Source organism: Corythoichthys intestinalis, chromosome 19 (genome assembly GCF_030265065.1).
Source record: "Corythoichthys intestinalis isolate RoL2023-P3 chromosome 19, ASM3026506v1, whole genome shotgun sequence".
Lineage (NCBI taxonomy): Eukaryota > Metazoa > Chordata > Actinopteri > Syngnathiformes > Syngnathidae > Corythoichthys > Corythoichthys intestinalis.
In genome coordinates this window covers 33,821,367-33,842,643 of record NC_080413.1, presented here as the reverse complement: position 1 = coordinate 33,842,643, position 21,277 = coordinate 33,821,367, and the positions used below count along the sequence as shown (strand labels likewise).

At 41.4% G+C, this 21,277-nt stretch overlaps 3 non-coding genes across 3 annotated transcripts; all 3 read right to left on the bottom strand.

Annotated features, from left to right (window-relative positions):
• Positions 1–500: 500 nt before the first annotated feature.
• On the bottom strand, positions 501–574 carry trnat-agu (transfer RNA threonine (anticodon AGU)). The gene has a single exon. It is a non-coding gene; the product is annotated as a tRNA-Thr (tRNA).
• A 7,326-nt stretch (positions 575–7,900) lies between these two features.
• On the bottom strand, positions 7,901–7,974 carry trnat-agu (transfer RNA threonine (anticodon AGU)). Its single transcript has one exon. It is a non-coding gene; the product is annotated as a tRNA-Thr (tRNA).
• Positions 7,975–12,002: 4,028 nt separating this feature from the next.
• trnan-guu (transfer RNA asparagine (anticodon GUU)) lies at positions 12,003–12,076 on the bottom strand. Its single transcript has one exon. It is a non-coding gene; the product is annotated as a tRNA-Asn (tRNA).
• Positions 12,077–21,277: the final 9,201 nt, after the last annotated feature.

The following is a 21,277-nucleotide window of genomic DNA, read 5'->3' as shown; positions in this document are numbered from 1 at the left end:
CGGATCCGGCCTCAGCTTTCCAGATCCTTATAGAAATCACATCTGCTTAACGTCAGTGTGCCAGATTCAGCCCGGATCAGCACAATGACTGTCCAAATGATAGGTTACGCACTGTTACGGGACGGACCGTGCAGACCGGAGGCGCTCAGACTCCCGCATAACGTCGGTGCGCCAGATACAGCTCGGATCAGCACTATGACAGTCTAAATGACAGGTTAAACACTGTTCCGGGGCAGACCGTGCAGACCGGACACGCTCAAACTCTGAAATTTACCAGTTGACATGTGACGTCACTGTCAGCGTGCACCTGAAAGGCAACTAAACAGAAGAGCAAGCAGGAGTCACGACACATCAGTGGACGGCAAATTTGTATGGTAAGTGCTTTATTCAAAGTCATAATCGTGTTTTGAAGTCACTGCCTGACTGCTAAACAAATTGAAACAATTGAGCATTAATAAAATAGCCATGTTTGCAATTTAAAGACCCCATAAAGCAGCTGCAGGCACTGCTGGGAGTTGAACCCAGGATCTCCTGTTTACTAGACAGGCGCTTTGACCAGCTAAGCCACAGCACCCTTTGCATCCTAGTCTATTTTTCAGAGATCATTAGTAGAAACACCAACAATACTCGAACACTATTTTCTGTTGTTGACAAACTGACAAACCCACAAGCATCAATACCTCAGGAATTGGCATCTGAGGTGTCCTGTAATGATTTCGCAGCATTCTTTACACACAAAGTACTAAAGATAAGACAGACTGTGTGCAACTCCAGATTAACAATTGTTACACTAAATGCCTCCCAAAATGTCCCCCACGTCAATTTTAGACAGTTTAGCCTCTTGGATTATGCCACTTTAACAGAAATTGTGTCAAAATTAAAACCCACAACATGCTGCCTTGACATCCTTCCTTTAAACTTTTTCAAAACTGTTTTTCATTGCATAGCCCCAGACATACTTCAGATTATAAATACTTCTCTCCAAACAGGAGAGTTTCCATAGACTTTGAAAACTGCAGTAATAAAACCTCTCCTAAAAAAACCTAATCTGGATGCCTCAACCATTGGCAATTACAGGCCAATATCAAATCTGACATTCCTGGGGAAAATTATCGAAAGGGTTGTGTTCGAACAGATCCAGACTTTTATGATGCAAAACAATCTTTTTAACTCAGTCTGGATTTCAGCCACAACACAGCACCGAGACCGTGTTTATCAAAGTCCTAAATGATATTCGTCGGAATACCGATGCAGGCAAATCATCTGTTCTGTTACTATTGGATTTCAACGCCGCATTCGACATGGTTGTTCACAACATACTACTCAGCAGATTGGAACAGTGGGTAGGGCTTACTGACACTATTCTTCAGTGGTTCACATCCTATTTACATTATAGGGATTTCTTTGTGTCAATCGGAAACTATCAGTCAGAACGAACCAAATTCACGTGTGGAGTCCCTCAAGGGTCAATTCTTGGACCACTCTTATTTAACATCTATATGCTTCCATTAGCTCAGATAATGGAACAGTATGACATCTCCTATCACGCCTATGCAAATGACACACAACTGTACATTTCTGTGTCCCCACATGATTATAGTCCCTTAGTCTCCCTGAGTAAATGCATTCATCAAATCAATGAATGGATGTGCCAGAATTTTCTCCAGTTAAATGTGGAGAAGACAGAGGTGATCATTTTTGGGCCAAAAAAGGAAAGGCCAAAGATAAGCAGGCAACTTAGCACGTCACTTACAGCTACAAATCAAGTCAGAAACCTTGGCGTAATTATTGACTCTGACCTAAAATTTGATGGACATCTAAAGTCCGTCACTAAATCAGCTTATTACCACCTAAAAATATAACCAGAATTAAGGGGCTTCTGACTCAACGAGACATGGAAAAACTTATGCATGCATTCATTTTCAGCAGATTGGACTATTGCAACGGTATATTTACAGGTCTTGATAAAAAATCAGTCAGGAAGCTGCAGCTAGTACAGAATGCTGCAGCCAGAGTCCTCACAAATACAAGGAAGCTGGACCGCATTACACCGGTTTTGAAATCGCTACACTGGCTTCCAGTGAGTGAAAAAATAGACTATAAAATACTACTGCTCGTCTACAAAACACTTAATGGCCTTGGACCAAAATACATGTTTGACTTGTTAGATTCCTATGAGACATCTAGACCCCTAAGGTCATCTGGAACCGGTCTTCTGCATGTTCCAAGAACAAGAACCAAGCAGGGTCAGGCAGCATTTAGTTATTATGCTCCTCACCTCTGGAACAAGTTACCTGAACGTCTGAAGTATGCTCAAACTGTTAGCTCTTTTAAATCAGGGCTAAAAACGCTTTTGTTTAGAACTGCATATCCATAACGGGCTATATATTTCAATCTACCTGCTTTCTATTCCTCTTGTGCTTATCTCCATTGCTGATTTCAATTATTATTAGTAGTAGCAGTTTTTGTTTTATTTTTTATTTTTGTTTTATTTTTATTTATTTATTTTTATTCTATTTGTGATTAAATTCGATCTTTTGTCTTGGTTTTTACGTTGTATTGATTTAAATGTGATTTTTAAGATCTTCATGTGATGCAAAGTACTTTGAATTGCCTTGTGTTGAATTGTGCTATATAAATAAATTTGCCTTGCCTTGCCTTTACCAATCTTCCTTTGATCTGGCTAAGATTATTCTGGGTAACAATAACCTCCACACTTAGGCTAGATCTACACTCGGACAGATTATTTTCTCCAGGGTATTTTGCCGACTATTTTTATATCTGTCCAAACTTTGTTTAAGGTGCATTTAACTGCCTCCCCGCTTCTGCAAGGTACGCCTGCATTGGCGCAAACTACGCATGCGTAAAAAGGAGAACCCTCATGTGTTACGTCATCACCCGCACGGTTTACCTCTGAACCGGAAACTCATCCCTGGCCCGCAGCAAATTCCTAAATTACTACACCTTCTAGACCACAGGTGTCAAACCGATTCCAGAATGGGCCATGTGGGTGCTGGATTTTGTTCCAACCGATAACGCGCAGAGAGTTTAACCAATGAACTTCCTGCTGAAACAAGCAGCTCCAGACAAAGTTTAACGATTACACATCTAAAAGATCTAATTGGTGAAAAGGTGTCCTCTTCATTGGTTGGAAAGCATACCTGCACCCACTTGGCCCTTTCTGGAATCGGTTTGACACCTGTGTTCTAGACTGTCATTATTTTGTGATCACTGTTTTTTTCGTGATCGCAAATGAACGTATCACGCAGGAGCGAGAATGGAAGGGAGAGCACGCTTGGCTTTTATGAGCAGGCGCCATGTTGTGATTAAAATAAATCTTTATAAAACAACAAAAGCCTGACATCATTACTTGGGATGTTACAATCGATGGTCAGTTGCGTTCTCACCACTTGGGAAATAACAAATAGAAGCATATGGTGTGGTGCTCCAACCAGGAATGATTGTGCATAAAAGTGGCAATCCTGGAGTGGCAACAGTTTTGACAGGCAGAAATGTCTGGGGAAAATAAACAGATTACGCGCCTCTTTGACTGGGGGTACCACGTAGGTCACTTTTCGGGGTTTAATTTCCCTCTACGCATTTTTATATACAGTACTCAAGTTCGGTCGGCATTGAGTTGGGAAGGGCCAGCCCAGCAGCTTGCTGATAGGAGACAACACGGGAGACAAGCTCTGTCAAAAACGCTAATATCCACCTCATCCGCATGGGAGGACCCCAAATGGGCACTGAATTTGAGGAATATTATTGAGACGTAGTTTGAAGGTTCATGAAAAATGTCTGGGAAAGAAAAGAGCAGGAATGCCACGTCGTGATTGTCCGCCTCCATTGTTTACGATGCTGTCATGTCGCACTAAAAACAGTGAGTGGATGACCTCCCTTCCTGAGTATCCGAATGTTGTACAGTGACAGGAGTCCATATTAGGCAGCGGGTAACATTACCCGCCAACATTATCCGTCTAACAACTAATCCGGATAATAGGCATATCAGTGTAGCCGACATAACGTATAGTCCAACTAATTACATAAACAATAACCTCATTTACCGTAATTTTCGGACTATAAACCGCTACTTTTTTCCTTCATTTTGATACCTGTGGCTTATAGTCCAGCGCGGCTTATTTGTTGATTTTTTTAGGTAACACTTTATTTGACAGCAGTGTCATAAGACTGTCATAAGATCATCAAAATTATGACATGACACTATTATGGACATTACTGAATGCTATGTCATTAAGTGTCATTTGGCAAATTATGATCTTTTGCATCCATTCAAAAGTGAGATCATTTGCCGGATAACACTGAATGACATCTGTTATAACCATTCATGAATGCTCAGGACAGAGACATTTCATAATTATGATTGTGTAATGACAGTCTTATGGCACCACTGTAAAATAAAGTGTTAGCAAATACAATAACTAGCAACTGATGAAACAATTGCAACAGTAACTGAAGAAATAATTAGCACAGAACATGATTTTTTTATTGTTATGTACATCTGTAGCGCTGCAATGCATGCTAAGAGGCATGTTGGATGACAACAGTCAACAGCAGGTGGCAGCAGAGGTTGACACTCTCCCCCAAGGGAGCAGTGATGGCCAAATGAAGCAATAAAGCTTTGCAGTAATTTGTTCAAAGTTTAATGATGGTTCATTTCGTCTTATGACAGTCGGTCGTATGATGCCGCTGTCAAATAAGGTTGTACCGGTTAATATCTTTTGGTGTAAATATCCCATGATACACTGAGGACAGCTGCGGCTTATAGTCCATTGAGGCTTATCTATGAACAAATGCCATTTTCGTGCCAAATTTGGTAGGCTGCGGCTTATAGTCAGGTGCGCCTTATAGTGCGAAAATTAGAGTAATTGCTCAATTGTAATCTCAATTTCAGTAAAACCATAGTTGGCCAATGGGTGCTCGCCAGCTTCGTGTATGTGACTGAGGGACTCAACACAGACCAGTGATGGGTTAACTAGGTGGAACAGCTTAGTATGGCCAAGTTAAGAAGACAGCATTTGAAGACACACGTCCCGGGGTGGATTCAAACCATGAGCCTCTAAGTTAACAGCCGAGCGCGCTGAGCGATTGCGCCACAGAGACACTGTCGGGCAAAAAAATGTAACCATCAAAAGAAATGAAAACAATACGCTAAAACAAACCTATCAGTTTTAAATTCCTAGAAGTTACAAAATGTAGGGTGATGCTCACATCTGGTACCATGTCAGACACTGGAAGAAAAAAAAAACAGACAAATACCTGAGAGCAGTTGGGGCTGATGGCTTAAGAACTTGCAAGTTGCCTGTAATTTTAGAGGGAATTTGGGTATATCTGTGCATCGGCCTCCAGCCAATGGCAAATTGTTGCCTCAAGTCTCAGAGCAAGTGCCTTGAAAAAAATACAGTTTTCTTCACAATGCTAAGAACAGTTGCTTCGAAGACCCAAGTCTTTCCTCTCATACCTTATGCAATGTTCTTCGAGACACCAGATAGCAACTGCAGGCACTGCTGGGAGTTGAACCCAGTATGTCCTGTTGACTAGACAGGCACTTTGACCAGCTAAGTAACAGGACCCTTTGCTGCTAGTCTTTTACCAATCTTCCTTTGACCTGGCTAAGATTAATACTGGGTAACAATAACCTCCTCATTTAATTGCTCAGTTGTAATCTCAATAAAACCCATTGTTGGCCAACGGGTGCTCGCAAGCTTCATGTATGTGACACAACACAGACTAGTGATTGGTTAACTAGGTGGAACAGCTTCGTATGGCCAAGTTTAGAAGACAGCATTTGAAGACAGACGTCCCTGGGTGGATTTGAACCTCCAGCCTCTCAATTAACAGCCGAGGGCGCTGACCGATTGCGCCACACAGACACTGTCGGGCAAAAAAATGTAACCATCAAAAGAAATGAAAACAATACGCTAAAACAAACCTATCAGTTTTAAATTCCTATAAGTTACAAAATGTAGGGTGATGCTCACATCTGGTACCATGTCGGACACTGGAAGAAAAAAACAGACAAATACCTGAGAGGAGTTGGGGCTGATGGCTTAAGAACTTGCAAGTTGCCTGTAATTTTAGAGGGAATTTGGGTATATCTGTGCATCGGCCTCCAGCCAATGGCAAATTGTTGCCTCAAGTCTCAGAGCAAGTGCCTTGAAACAAAGAGGATTTTCTTCAAAACGCTTAGAACAGTTGCTTCAAAGACCCAAGGGTTTCCTCTCGTACCTGATGCAATGTTCTAACTGGGAGTTGAATCCAGGATCTCCTGGTTACTAGACAGGCACTTTGACCAGCTAAGCCACAGCATCTTTTGCATGCTAGTTTTTTACCAATCTTCCTTTGACCTGGCTAAGATTAATGCTGGGTAACAACCAGTGTTGTTAATCTTACTGAAAAAAAGTAATTAATTATAGTTACAAATTACTTCTCCCAAAAAGTAATTGCGTTAGTAACTCAATTACCTGAATGTAAGAGTAATTAGTTACTTGGCAAAGTAATTGGTGATAATTACTTTTTTTTTTTTCCTCAAAAAAAAAAAAAAAACATTGGCCACACTATGTGAATTTCTTTGTGAAGGTTTTTGGTACAACTGGCCCGAGCCCAATTCTTTACCCTAATTTACCCTTTACCCTGAATCAACTGTTAAAAGTTGTTAAAATTGCTCTCATTATTGCATTAGTTCCCTTCTCTCTACTTTCGACATATGAAAGTTTTAAAACTGTTTCATCATTTAAAGATAGATTCAAGTCAAGATTTTGCCGATTTAGAAGTATTTTAGATAAAAAGTTACTTAGGTTCGCTAGGAAGGTTCTCTACAACAGAGCCGTCCTAAAAAGTCTACTGCTTTAAGATGGCGGCTGTCTACTAACTCATTTAGTGCCATGTCTGTCATTTTGCATCTAGTTATATCTATGTACAGTACATGTGATATCTACCATGTCTACCATATCTACCATAACATGCGGGCGTAGTTTGTAGGCTATCGGCTACAACATGTATTATTGGAGCTACCTAGCATCGCGTTTGCTCGGCACAACTTACTTGCCTCCTCCCTACTCCTGCTCTGCTCTGTCGTCTCGGTGAGTCCGTCTCCCTCAGACTTTTCGACCAATATAGTAACGCATAGTAACGCATGCCTTTCCGTCCTCAGTAACGGTAACGGCGTTGCCAAGATGAGAAAAGTAATTAATTAGATTACCCACTACTGGAAAAAATAACGCCGTTAGTAACAACACTGGTAACAACAACCTCCACATTTAATTGCTCAGTTGTAATCTCAATTTTAATAAACCCATTGATGGCCAATGGGTGCTCGCCAGCTTCGTGTATGCGACACAACAAAGACTAGTGATTGGTTAAGTAGATGGAACAGCTTCGTATGGAAAAGTTCGGAAGACAGCATTTGAAGACATACGTCCCTGGGTGGATTTGAACCACCAGCCTCTCAATAACACAGCCGAGCGCGCTGACCGATTGCGCCACTGAGACACTGTTAGGCTGAAAATGTAACCATCAAAAGAAATTAAAACAATACGCTTAAAAAAACGATCAGTTTCAAATTCCCAGAAGCTACAAAATGTTGGGTGATACTCACATGTGGTGTCATGTCGGACACTGGAAGAAAAAAACAGACAAATACTTGAGAGAAGTTGGGGGTGATGGCTGAAGAACTTGCAAGTTGCCAGTAATTTTAGAGGGAATTTGGGTGTACCTGTGCATCGGCCTCCAGCCAATGGCAAATTGTTGCCTCTAGTCTCAGAGGAAGTGCCTTGAAAAAAATGCGGTTTTCTTCACAATGCTTAGAACAGTTGCTTCAAAGACCCAAGTCTTTCCTCTCATATCTGATGCAATGTTCTTAAAGACCCCATAAAGCAACTGCAGGCACTGCTGGGAGTTGAACCCAGGATCTCCTGTTTACTAGACAGGCACTTTGACCAGCTCAGCCACAGCACCCTTTGCAACCTGGTCTTTTACCAGCCCCAAATCCTCACACTCCAAGACGCCACCAACTCCAGGATAAGGTCCCATCCAGCCCCAAATCCTCACACTCCAAGACGCCACCACGCCGCCGACTCCACGATAAGGCCCCATCCAGCACCAAATCCTCACACTCCAAGACGCCACCACTCCGCTGACTCAGCCAGGCTAAGGCCTCATCCCCACAGTCCCGGTAGCCACCCGCCGACGACTTAGTTTGGATGGAATAATGAGTCAACCTGATTGGGACTCCACGGATCTAGATAGCAAGGTTAACCAGTCTCTTGATCTCCTCAAGTTCATGTCTTCGCTTCCACCCTGTACCTGTCACACCCGACAGGTGCCAGGGGAAGATGGCAACAAACCAACCAGCCTCCCCTGGAATTCTCTCGGGGCAAAGCCAAAGCACTACAACTCTGGAACTACACGGTATTATCCTTCTATGGAGGAAGCCATGTTTGCGACACCAATATGATGTGCACCGGGTCCAGGCTGTGACAACATTACAAAGACTGTTCTGTCCCAGCAAAAGCCGGGGCCTTATGGAGTACAGTATGTATGCTCAACAATCCCAGTGGTGATAAACAACAAAAAAAGGGCTAGACTGGTGAGAAATAAAAAACGCTCAATCAACTCTGCCAACCTGTTAAGCATAGTATGTCATTCCCAAAACTCACCAGTGAATCCAGTCTGGCATCTCCAATTGGCTCTGCTAAATATTAGATCTTTAGCTGGCAAATCTTTCTTAATTAATGATTTTATCAGCAAACATAACCTTGACATGTTGTTCCTAACAGAAACTTGGTTAGATCAAGATAAGAGTTCGACAGTTCTGATTGAGGCAACCCCCACAAACTTCAATTTCTTTAGTGCGCCAAGAACCCATAAGAAAGGAGGTGGGGTTGCCAGTCTGATCAGGGACAGTTTTCAATGCACGAATATTTCATGTGGTCAGTTTGATTCCTTTGAGTATATTGTCATTCAGCTAAAAAGCCCTTGCAGAGCTGCCTTGGTAACAATTTACAGACCACCGAAGTATAACACAATGTTTTTTGATGAGTTTACCAAAATACTGTCTTCCATCTGCATGGACTTTGATTGTGTTGTTTTAGTGGGTGACTTTAACATTCATGTTGATAATCCTGAAGAAGGATGTGCTAGAGAGCTTTTAAATATTTTGGATACATTTGGTTTAACTCAGCATGTCATAGTTCCAACACATAACAGAGGGCACATACTGGACTTAACAATATCCAAAGGTCTTAACATCTCTGAGGTCACAGTGAATGATGTTGCTCTGTCTGATCACTACTGCATTATGTTTAAAATGACCAACCCTGTCCATCCTCTGAAAAGGGGAACAGAGGTGATTAGGAAGCGTTACATAAGTGATAACACATGTGCGTTATTCACACAGGCTTATGCCTCATCATTAACCCCTACAATAGCTCCAGTGGAAGAACTTGTAAATAGTTTCAGTTCCAGTGTGATGACTGTAATGGACACTATTGCCCCGATTAAGACAAAAACTTTGTCAAGAAACAAGAGGTCACCCTGGAGAAATGCCATACTAGCTATAAAACAAAAGCAAGTTTGTAGACGAGCAGAACGCAGATGGCGAAAAAAACAAACTCCTAGTTTTTTATGATATCTACAAAGAGAGTCTTCGCAAATACAACCAGGAACTGAAAAATGCTAGACAATCATATTTTTCAGAGGTCATTAGTAGAAACACCAACAATACTCGCACACTATTTTCTGTTGTTGACAAACTGACAAACCCACAAGCATCAATACCTCAGGAATTGGCATCTGAGGTGTCCTGTAATAATTTCGCAGCATTCTTTACACACAAAGTACTAAAGATTAGACAGACTGTGTGCAACTCCGGATTAACAAATGTTACACTAAATGCCTCCCAAAATGTCCCCCACGTCAATCTTAGACAGTTTAGCCTCTTGGACTATGCCACTTTAACAGAAATTGTGTCGAAATTAAAGCCCACAACATGCTGCCTTGACATCCTTCCTTCAAACTTTTTCAAAACTGTTTTTCATTGCATAGCCCCAGACATACTTCAGATTATAAATACTTCCCTCCAAATAGCAGAGTTTCCTCAGACTTTAAAAACTGCAGTAATAAAACCTCTCCTAAAAAAACCTAATCTGGATGCCTCAACCATTAGTAATTACAGGCCAATATCAAATCTGACATTCCTGGGGAAAATTATCGAAAGGGTTGTGTTTGAACAGATCCAGACTTTTATGATGCAAAACAATCTTTTTAACTCATTTCAGTCTGGATTTCGGCCACAACACAGCACCGAGACCGTGCTTATCAAAGTCCTAAATGATATTCGTCGGAATACCGATGCAGGCAAATCATCTGTTCTGCTACTATTGGATCTCAGCGCCGCATTTGACACGGTTGATCACAACATACTACTCAGCAGATTGGAACAGTGGGAAGGGCTTACTGACACTATTCTTCAGTGGTTCACATCCTATTTACATGATAGGGATTTCTTTGTGTCAATTGGAAACTATCAGTCAGAACGAACCAAATTCACGTGTGGAGTCCCTCAAGGGTCAATTCTTGGACCACTCTTATTTAACATCTATATGCTTCCATTAGCTCAGATAATGGAACAGTATGACATCTCCTATCACGCCTATGCAGATGACACACAACTGTACATTTCTGTGTCCCCACATGATTATAGTCCCTTAGTCTCCCTGAGTAAATGCATTCATCAAATCAATGAATGGATGTGCCAGAATTTTCTCCAGTTAAATGTGGAGAAGACAGAGGTGATCATTTTTGGGCCAAAAAAGGAAAGGTCAAAGATAAGCAGCCAACTTAGCACAATGTCACTTACAGCTACAAATCAAGTCAGAAACCTTGGCGTAATTATTGACTCAGACCTAAAATTTGATAGCCATCTAAAGTCCTTCACTAAATCCGCTTATTACCACCTAAAAAATATAACCAGAATTAAGGGGCTTTTGACTCAACAAGACATGGAAAAACTTATGCATGCATTCATTTTCAGCAGATTGGACTACTGCAACGGTATATTTACAGGTCTTGATAAAAAATCAGTCAGGAAGCTGCAGCTAGTACAGAATGCTGCAGCCAGAGTCCTCACAAATACAAGGAAGCTGGACCACATTACACCGGTTTTGAAATCGCTACACTGGCTTTCAGTGAGTCAAAGGATAGACTATAAAATACTACTGCTCGTCTACAAAACACTTAATGGCCTTGGACCAAAATACATGCTTGACTTGTTAAATTCCTATGAGACATCTAGACCCCTAAGGTCGTCTGGAACGGGTCTTCTGCATGTTCCAAGAACAAGAACCAAGCAGGGTGAGGCAGCATTTAGTTATTATGCTCCTCACCTCTGGAACAAGTTACCCGAACGTCTGAAGTATGCTCAAACTGTTAGCTCCTTTAAATCAGGGCTAAAAACGCTTTTGTTTAGCCCTGCATATCCATAACTGTCTATATATTTCAATCTACCTGCCTTCTATTCCTCTTGTGCTTATCTCCATTGCTGATTTCAATGATTATTATTAGTAGTACTTTTTGCTTTATTTTTATTTTTGTTTTATTTTTATTTATTTATTTTTATTCTGTGATTAAAATGCGATCTTTTGTCTTGGTTTTTACGTTGTGTTGATTTAAATGTGATTTTTATGGTCTTCATGTGATGTAAAGCACTTTGAATTGCCTTGTGTTGAATTGTGCTATATAAATAAATTTGCCTTGCCTTGCCTTTTACCAATCTTCCTTTGACCTGGCTAAGATTATGGCTGGGTAACAAAACCCTCCTCCTTTAATTGCTGTTGTAATCTCAATTTCAGTTAACACATAGTTGGCCAATGGGTGCTCACCAGCTTCTTGTATGTGACTGAGGGAAACAACACAGACCAGTGATTGGTGAACTAGGTGGAACAGCTTCGTATGACCAAGTTTAGAAGACAGTATTTGGAGACAGACGTCCCTGGGTGGATTTCAACCACCAGCCTCTCAGTTAACAGCCGAGTGCGCTGACCGATTGCGCCACAGAGACACTGTTAGGTTGAAAATGTAACCATCCAAAGACACTAAAACAATACGCAAAAAAAAAACCTATGAGTTTTAAATTCCTAGAAGTTACAAAATGTTGGCTGATACATCTGGTACCATGTCGGATACTGGAAGAAGAAAACTAACATATACCTGAGAGAAGTTGGGCTGATGGCTTAAGAACTTGCAAGTTGCCAGTAATTTTAGAGGGAATTTGGGTGTATCTGTGCATCGGCCTCCAGCCAATGGCAAATTGTTGCTTCAAGTCTCAGAGCAAGTGCCTTGAAACAAAGAGGTTTTTCTTCACAATGCTTAGAACAGTTGCTTCAAAGACCCAAGGGTTTTCTCTCGTGCCTGATGCAATGTTCTTAAAGACCCCGTAAAGCAACTGCAGGCACTGAACCCAGGATCTCCTGTTTACTAGACAGGCACTTTGACCAGCTAAGCCACAGCAGCCTTTGCATGCTAGTCTTCTACCAATCTTCCTTTGACCTGGCTAAGATTAATGCTGGGTAACAATAACCTCCTCATTTAATTGCTCAGTTGTAATCTCAATTTTAATAAAGCCATAGATGGCCAATGGGTGCTCGCCAGCTTCGTGTATGTGACACAACAAAGACTAGTGATTGGCTAAGTAGGTGGAAGAGCTTCGTATGGCCAAGTTTAGAAGACAACATTTGAACACAGACGTCCCTGGGGGGATTTGAACCACCAGCCTCTCAATTAACAGCCGAGGGCGCTGACCGAATGCGCCACAGAGACACTGTTAGATTGAAAATGTAACCATCAAAAGAAATTAAAACAATACGCTTAAAAAAACCTATCAGTTTCAAATTCCCAGAAGCTACAAAATGTTGGGTGGTACTCACATCTGGTACCATGTCGGACACTGGAAGAAAAAAACAGACAAATACCTGAGAGAAGTTGGGGGTGATGGCTTAAGAACTTCCAAGTTGCCTGTAATTTTAGAGGGAATTTGGGTGTACCTGTGCATCGGCCTCCAGCCCATGGCAAATTGTTGCCTCAAGTCTCAGAGCAAGTGCCTTGAAACAAAGAGGTTTTTCTTCAAAATGCAAAGAACAGTTGCTTCGAAGACCCAAGTCTTTCTTCTCATACCTGATGCAATGTTCTGAAAGACCCCTAAAGGAACTGCAGGCACTGCAACCCAGGATCTCCTGTTTACTAGACAGGCTCTTTGACCAGCTAAGCCACAGCGCCCTTTGCATCCTAGTCTTTTACCAATCTTCCTTTGACCTGGCTAAGATTAATGCTGGGTAACAACAACCTCCTCATTTAATTGCTCAATTGTAATCTCAATTTCAGTAAAACCCATAGTTGGCCAATGGGTGCTCGCCAGCTTCGTGTATGTGACTAAGGGAAACAACACAGACCAGTGACCAGCTTTCAATCCAAAATACCCGATTTCCTGTTGGGTTTGGAATATGGGTGCAAGAGACTTTTTGAAGCAGTTTTGGACAACGTATCAACTGCCCAAATTTCATCGCTCTACATTGAAAAGACATCAAAGGAGAGGCCTTTTTTAAAAATGAAAGGGGGCGCCACTGAGCCATTTTGTTACATTTTTTTGGAACGTTGCTAAATTAGCGAAATTTACGCCAATCCGCATGTATGTGCGAGAATCCGCATGTATTTGAAAATTTTGGTGAGTTTTCGAGCATGTTCAGGCCTTCAAATTGGCCTTTTTCATGAAGAAAAATAAATAAATAAACATTTGAATTACATTCGGGCCTTCGCACGCTTAGTGCTAGTCGTGCCCTAATAAAAGAATGTTAAATGCTGATTTTGGAGAGGTTTTTGATCTCGTTTTATTGGTTTTCAGTTTGATAGTTGTTTGACAATTGGAAAGTGGAGGTTCCTTTTTCTGCACGGCGTCAACATTTAGACTAGTGCGGGTTGGCGCAAAGTGAAGGGGCATTTCAGACCAAGTTATGGGAATTTCATGAATAAGCATGCATTCTGGAAAAATGACGGAACGCATAAACACCACCAGTTTTTTTCATCAATTAACAGTTTTCTTTACATTCCCTTTTAAACTCCAGTACATTTCTTGGCACACCCTTGGCTAAATTTAGACTTGAAAGAAGAAGAAACTAATTTTCTCATTGGAAGGTTGAGGCATGTTATTAGGAAGTACCAGCAGATGAATTCATGAATTTGCCAAGTAGTAGTGAAGAGTTACTCAGGGACATAGAGACCGCTTTCCATGACCTGCAAATTGTGACCATTTCAGGATGTAGCTCACCTTTTGGCTTGATGTCAACTGGGTTAGGCTGTAGCACTCCCATGACTCTCTTAAGGATATCATTTAACAAACCCCAACCCTATTATTACTGCAAAGGCTCGGCTACATGTGCGACAGAACTGGAAGTTTTACATAAAAGAATAAAGAAGAATAAAATCGTCCCAACCATATAATCTAGTCAATAATCCCTACTCAAATTTAGGAATTTTACGCTATCATTTTTATTATCAGATCATATCGTGCACAATAAATTAAAAAAAGAAGATATGCATAAAGTCACAATCCGATTGACTGCTTTTGTGATGTATGCTGTGTGGAAATGTAAATTTTCACACGCTACAGTATCATAGAAATCCCTTTGATGTTGAATTCAGGAAGCTGTTTCACGAACTCGTCTGGTATGTTGTCATGCTAGTCACCAATTTAACTTTCACTTTCACTTTGTTTTCAGTAGTCTTTATGTATGTTGCACAAACTACCGTGTTACCATTACATTATTAAATCTTAATAATAATAATAATGCATTAAACTTGTAGAGCGCTTTTACACATGCTCAAAGATGCTTCACAGTTAAAACAAAGAAACAAGCAAACATAGCACAATAAAATAGATTAAAAACAGAATTATAATTTAAAAGTCAGTTAAAGTATGTTTTCAATGTAAGTGTGGACCGGTGAATATTGAAAAGAATTTAGGATTGCTATACTTTTTTTGCACTTCCTGTTCAGACTCATGAGCCATCGCAAACTTGTCATTCCCACGCCACACCTAATTTGTATTTTTGAGAGACCAGCTTGTATTAATTAAAGAATACCAGTGCAGGGATGATGTGATCTTGCAGACACGCCCAGTGAAAGTGATGGTTGTCAGAATAGAATCGAGTCGAGTCGAGTTGAATAGAGTAAAGCTAATATAACATACATACTGGACTGTCTCAGGAAATTAGAATATTGTGTATTCTAATTTTATGAGACATACTGGACTGTCTCAGGAAATTAGAATATTGTGTATTCTAATTTTATGAGACAGTCCTGTATATATATATATATATATATATATATATATATATATATATATATATATATATATATATATATATATATATATATATATATACTGTACATCCAGTTGACGATAGCACCAACATACAGGACTGTCTCATAAAATTAGAATACACAATATTCTAATTTCCTGAGACAGTCCAGTATATAGCGGAAAAAACATACAAGGCTGGAAAAGCAGTTTCTGCCTTTGCACCCCTCTTTAAAATAAACTGCTGCCCCCGAACAATGTTTAATTTTTCCGTTTAACCCTGGAGACCCCCATTTACAGACACCGCGCAACTGCTTTTGTTTCAACCCAGCCATAAAAAGAAATTAAATAATTATATTTATTATTTGAAATGTTTATTATTTTTGGCTTAGAATCATTCTAATATATTTAGTTTAAAAAATATATATATATATCTTTAAAAAAATTATTCGCTCGCATATTTTAAACTTTTAAACAAATAACGAGACAATGAAAAAAATTGTGCAATTAGGTCACGGATATCTACCTCGTAACTATCGCTTAATTGTGTTTTTTGTTGTTGTTGTTGTTGTTACTGTCGCATTTTCCCCGATATTTTAGATGATAAATAATCTGGCCAAACAAAGAAAAATGGGGGGAAAAAAACAAAAAAACATTTAAAAGAGTAAATATTTGAAGAAAATCTCGACCACTCCTTGATGTCTGAGATTTCTGCATTGCAACATGATACACTGAGTTTTTGGATTGAAACAAAGTAAGGACGTGATAATATATCGTTAAAATCACAGTGTGGTGGTCCTAGCCCACACTCCCTTCTACTGGCTTTTATTGTTGTTACACTTCCTGTTTTATGTGGCATGAGCTCAACCTTGGCAGACCTGGGAGTGCACCTGCAGCTCATCACAATCAACTCTGCTTTTAAGGAGCGGCCTGGGCAGCAAGCAGGTGCCAGATGATTCTGCCAGTCACCATTGGTACATCGGCCAACTAAGCTTGTAGTTTGTGACTCTGGTCTTTGAACTTTTTTACTAATTCTGTTTTTTGCCATCAGGACACCCACCCATCAAAGCCCTCGCAGCCACAGCCATTGATCATTCAACCCACCAGCCGCTCAACACTTTGTCCTTGTACAATAAATACCACTTCACACTTCATCTGTTTCCGGCTCGCATTTTGGTCCAAATCAACTTTGCCTACCTTGCCTTAACAGACAGTGTCTTAAAAAATGCTATCTCATGCTCTCACCTCGAGTTCGAGTTTAGGGGTTTAAATTTTTTTTTTTTTTTAAAAGCCCTCCAGTTCAAAATTTTTCTTCACCTAGAAAATTGAGATTTTAAGCTTTCCAATGATGTATCGCACATTCTGTCATGTATGAGACGGAGGACCCAGTTGCGTATCGCAGACAAAGGACTTTATTGATGTTGACAGGTAAGGGGAAACTATCAGATCAAGCGATAATGGCAAGTTGACATGCAGACCTATGTTTTTTTTGCTAACGATCTGACACTGGATGTTGTCTGCTCGAGGCTTTTATAGTTTTCTCAGTTATTCTTTATGACATAATAAAGGACTTTGTGATGCATGAGTATGGAGCGACATAATAAAGGGTCTTGTGATGTATGAGTGTGAAACAATATGATGAAACATTACTAGATGAAATATTACACATGCAAGAAGATGAGACATTAATGGCAGAAACATTAATACGTGACAGAAACAATATGATGAAACATTACCAGCTGAAACATTACACATGCAAGAAGATGAGACATTAATGGCAGAAACATTAATACGTGACAGAACCCCCCTCTCAAGGGACGGCTCCAGAAGTCCCAAGGATTGAGCCCACCGAGGGCTACTAATCAGAGTCCATGGCCTCATCCTCTGAGGGCATTGGTTCAATCTCCTCTTCGCCAGTGGAGGAATCAACTACCGATCGCACAGGCTCGGTCCGTCGTCGGTTGGCTCTGATGGCATAACCAGAAACAGACTTTAACAGAGCGGTACGAGCTTGAGACCAGATTCGACGACATCTCCGTACGCAGGCTTGGGCGGAAGGGCAGGAAGAGTCACCTTCCTGGCTGGCGAACAGGGGCGGTTGATAGCCGCAGACCGTGTGAAAGGGAGATAGGCCGGTGGCAGAGCTGGGAAGGGAGTTGTGAACGTATTCCACCCACAGCAGATGTGGGAGTTGTGGCCCCACTGGATCACCTGGGACCTCAGATTATCAGGAACAAAGAGGCGATCAGTGGGGCAGGCGCTGGGACCAGGCTGATCCCGGATGGCTTCTTTAACCTGCTCCTCAATGTCCCAGGTAAGCGTGGAAACTAGGCAGGATTCCGGATTAACAGGACTGACAGGTTCAGGGTTTTCCGCGTTAACAGGACTGACAGATTCAGGTTCAGGAACAGGACTGACAGATTCAGGTTCAGGGTTTTCCGCGTTAACAGGACTGACAGATTCAGGGTTGGTGGGTATGATCGCCTCCCTCAGGCAGGTCTGATGGCATCTACTGCCCCATTCTCGTACCACTCCAGTCTCCCAATCTATGTTAGGGTTGTGCTGGCGCAGCCACGGATACCCAAGGATGAGAGGCTGACCTGGTAAGGGGAGCAGATGGAACTGAATGGACTCGTGGTGGTTTCTGGACAGAAGCATGGTCACCGGGGCTGAGATGTGGGTCACTGTGCCGAGTAGATGTCCATCCAGAGCTCGTGCAGGAACGGATGGGGAAAGTTGGTGATGCCGGATGCCGAGCTGCTGGGCCAGATCCACATCCATGATGTTGGCCTCCGCTCCAGAGTCGATGAGAGCGGTCAAGTGATGGGTAGTGTCAGTCAGCAGGAGGCGAATTTGGAGAAGGGATTTACGAATGGGGAGAGACAGAAGACACATTGAACTCACCCGAAACTCCCCGATGTCTGGTGAGCTCTGGTTTTTGCTGGGTAGGTTGCGATTCGATGACTGGTGAGCTCTGGCTTTTGCTGAGCAGGTTGTGATTCGATGACCCTCACCTCCGCAGTACAGACACAGGTTAGAGGTGAAACGTCGCTGGAGCTCTTCAGGAGTTAGGGTAGCGCGGCCGATCTCCATGGTCACAGGCTGGTTTAAATGAGTGGGAGTAGCAACTGGAACAGGCTGAGATGCAGCTACTGGAAAAGGCTGAGAGGCAGCGGGTGCATTCCGACCTCCCCTCTCTCGCCGTCGGGTCTGAATCCGACGGTCAATGCGGTTTACATGGGCAATGGCTTCATCAAGGGTTCTGGGTAAATCATAGGAGACGAGCTCATCCTTGATGTAGTCCGCCAGGCTGTGATAGAATGCGTCGATCACAGCTTCCATGTTCCACTCGCTTTGCCTCACGAGAGTTCGGAATTCAATCGAGTACTCCGACACTGACTGACTGCCTTGACGGATGTTCATAAGGGCGCGGGATGTCTCAGTGTTAGCCAAACCCGGGTCGAACACTTTGATCATTTCATCGGCAAAGGCATTGAAGTTGTTGCAAGCTGGTGTTTGTCTCTCAAATTCCGCTGTTCCCCAAAGCCGAGCCCGACCAGTCAAGTGGGTGATGACGTATCCAACCTTAGCCCCTTCGGTTGAAAAGGTCCGGGGTTGCAGGGAAAACAAACATACAGTATATATATATATATATATATATATATACTGGACTGTCTCAGAAAATTAGAATACACAATATTCTAATTTTTTGAGACAGTCCTGTGTATATATACAGGACTGTCTCAGGAAATTAGAATACACAATATTCTAATTTCCTGAGACAGTCAGGAAATTAGAATATTTTATATATATACAGGACTGTCTCAGGAAATTAGAATACACAATATTCTAATTTCCTGAGACAGTCAGGAAATTAGAATATTGTGTATTCTAATTTCCTGAGACAGTCCTGTATATATACACAGGACTGTCTCAAAAAATTAGAATATTGTGTATTCTAATTTTCTGAGACAGTCCAGTATATATATATATATATATATATATATATATATATATATATATATATATATATATATATATATATATATATACAGTGCCTTGCAAAAGTATTCGGCCCCCTTGAATCTTGCAACCTTTCGCCACATTTCAGGCTTCAAACATAAAGATATGAAATTTAATTTTTTTGTCAAGAATCAACAACAAGTGGGACACAATCGTGAAGTGGAACAAAATTTATTATTGGATAATTTAAACTTTTTTAACAAATAAAAAACTGAAAAGTGGGGCGTGCAATATTATTCGGCCCCCTTGCGTTAATACTTTGTAGCGCCACCTTTTGCTCCAATTACAGCTGCAAGTCGCTTGGGGTATGTTTCTATCAGTTTTGCACATCGAGAGACTGACATTCTTGCCCATTCTTCCTTGCAAAACAGCTCGAGCTCAGTGAGGTTGGATGGAGAGTGTTTGTGAACAGCAGTCTTCAGCTCTTTCCACAGATTCTCGATTGGATTCAGGTCTGGACTTTGACTTGGCCATTCTAACACCTGGATACGTTTATTTTTGAACCATTCCATTGTGGATTTGGCTTTATGTTTTGGATCATTGTCCTGTTGGAAGATAAATCTCCGTCCCAGTCTCAGGTCTTGTGCAGATACCAACAGGTTTTCTTCCAGAATGTTCCTGTATTTGGCTGCATCCATCTTCCCGTCAATTTTAACCATCTTCCCTGTCCCTGCTGAAGAAAAGCAGGCCCAAACCATGATGCTGCCACCACCATGTTTGACAGTGGGGATGGTGTGTTCAGGGTGATGAGCTGTGTTGCTTTTACGCCAAACATATCGTTTTGCATTGTGGCCAAAAAGTTCAATTTGGGTTTCATCTGACCAGAGCACCTTCTTCCACATGTTTGGTGTGTCTCCCAGGTGGCTTGTGGCAAACTTTAAACAAGACTTTTTATGGATATCTTTGAGAAATGGCTTTCTTCTTGCCACTCTTCCATAAAGGCCAGATTTGTGCAGTGTACGACTGATTGTTGTCCTATGGACAGACTCTCCCACCTCAGCTGTAGATCTCTGCAGTTCATCCAGAGTGATCATGGGCCTCTTGGCTGAATCTCTGATCAGTTTTCTCCTTGTTTGAGAAGAAAGTTTGGAAGGACGGCCGGGTCTTGGTAGATTTGCAGTGGTCTGATGCTCCTTCCATTTCAATATGATGGCTTGCACAGTGCTCCTTGAGATGTTTAAAGCTTGGGAAATCTTTTTGTATCCAAATCCGGCTTTAAACTTCTCCACAACAGTATCTCGGACCTGCCTGGTGTGTTCCTTGGTTTTCATAATGCTCTCTGCACTTTAAACAGAACCCTGAGACTATCACAGAGCAGGTGCATTTATACGGAGACTTGATTACACACAGGTGGATTCAATTTATTATCATCGGTCATTTAGGACAACATTGGATCATTCAGAGATCCTCATTGAACTTCTGGAGTGAGTTTGCTGCACTGAAAGTAAAGGGGCCGAATAATATTGCACGCCCCACTTTTCAGTTTTTTATTTGTTAAAAAAGTTATTATCCAATAAATGTTGTTCCACTTCACGATTGTGTCCCACTTGTTGTTGATTCTTGACAAAAAAATTAAATTTCATATCTTTATGTTTGAAGCCTGAAATGTGGCGAAAGGTTGCAAGATTCAAGGGGGCCGAATACTTTTGCAAGGCACTGTATAAATTAATTTTGTGTTCTGATGTTTGCGAGCAGATCCCTTTGATATTAGCGTTTTGTCTTTTTGCAATTGCTAATGGTTCAATAAATAGAGCGAATAATAGGGGTGAGAGTGGACAGCCTTGTCGAGTTCCCCTTTGAAGACAGAAACTTTGTGAAATGACCCCGTTTGTGTTTACCGTGGCTTTTGGGGCGTTGTAGAATATTTTTATCACCGAAGCCAAATTT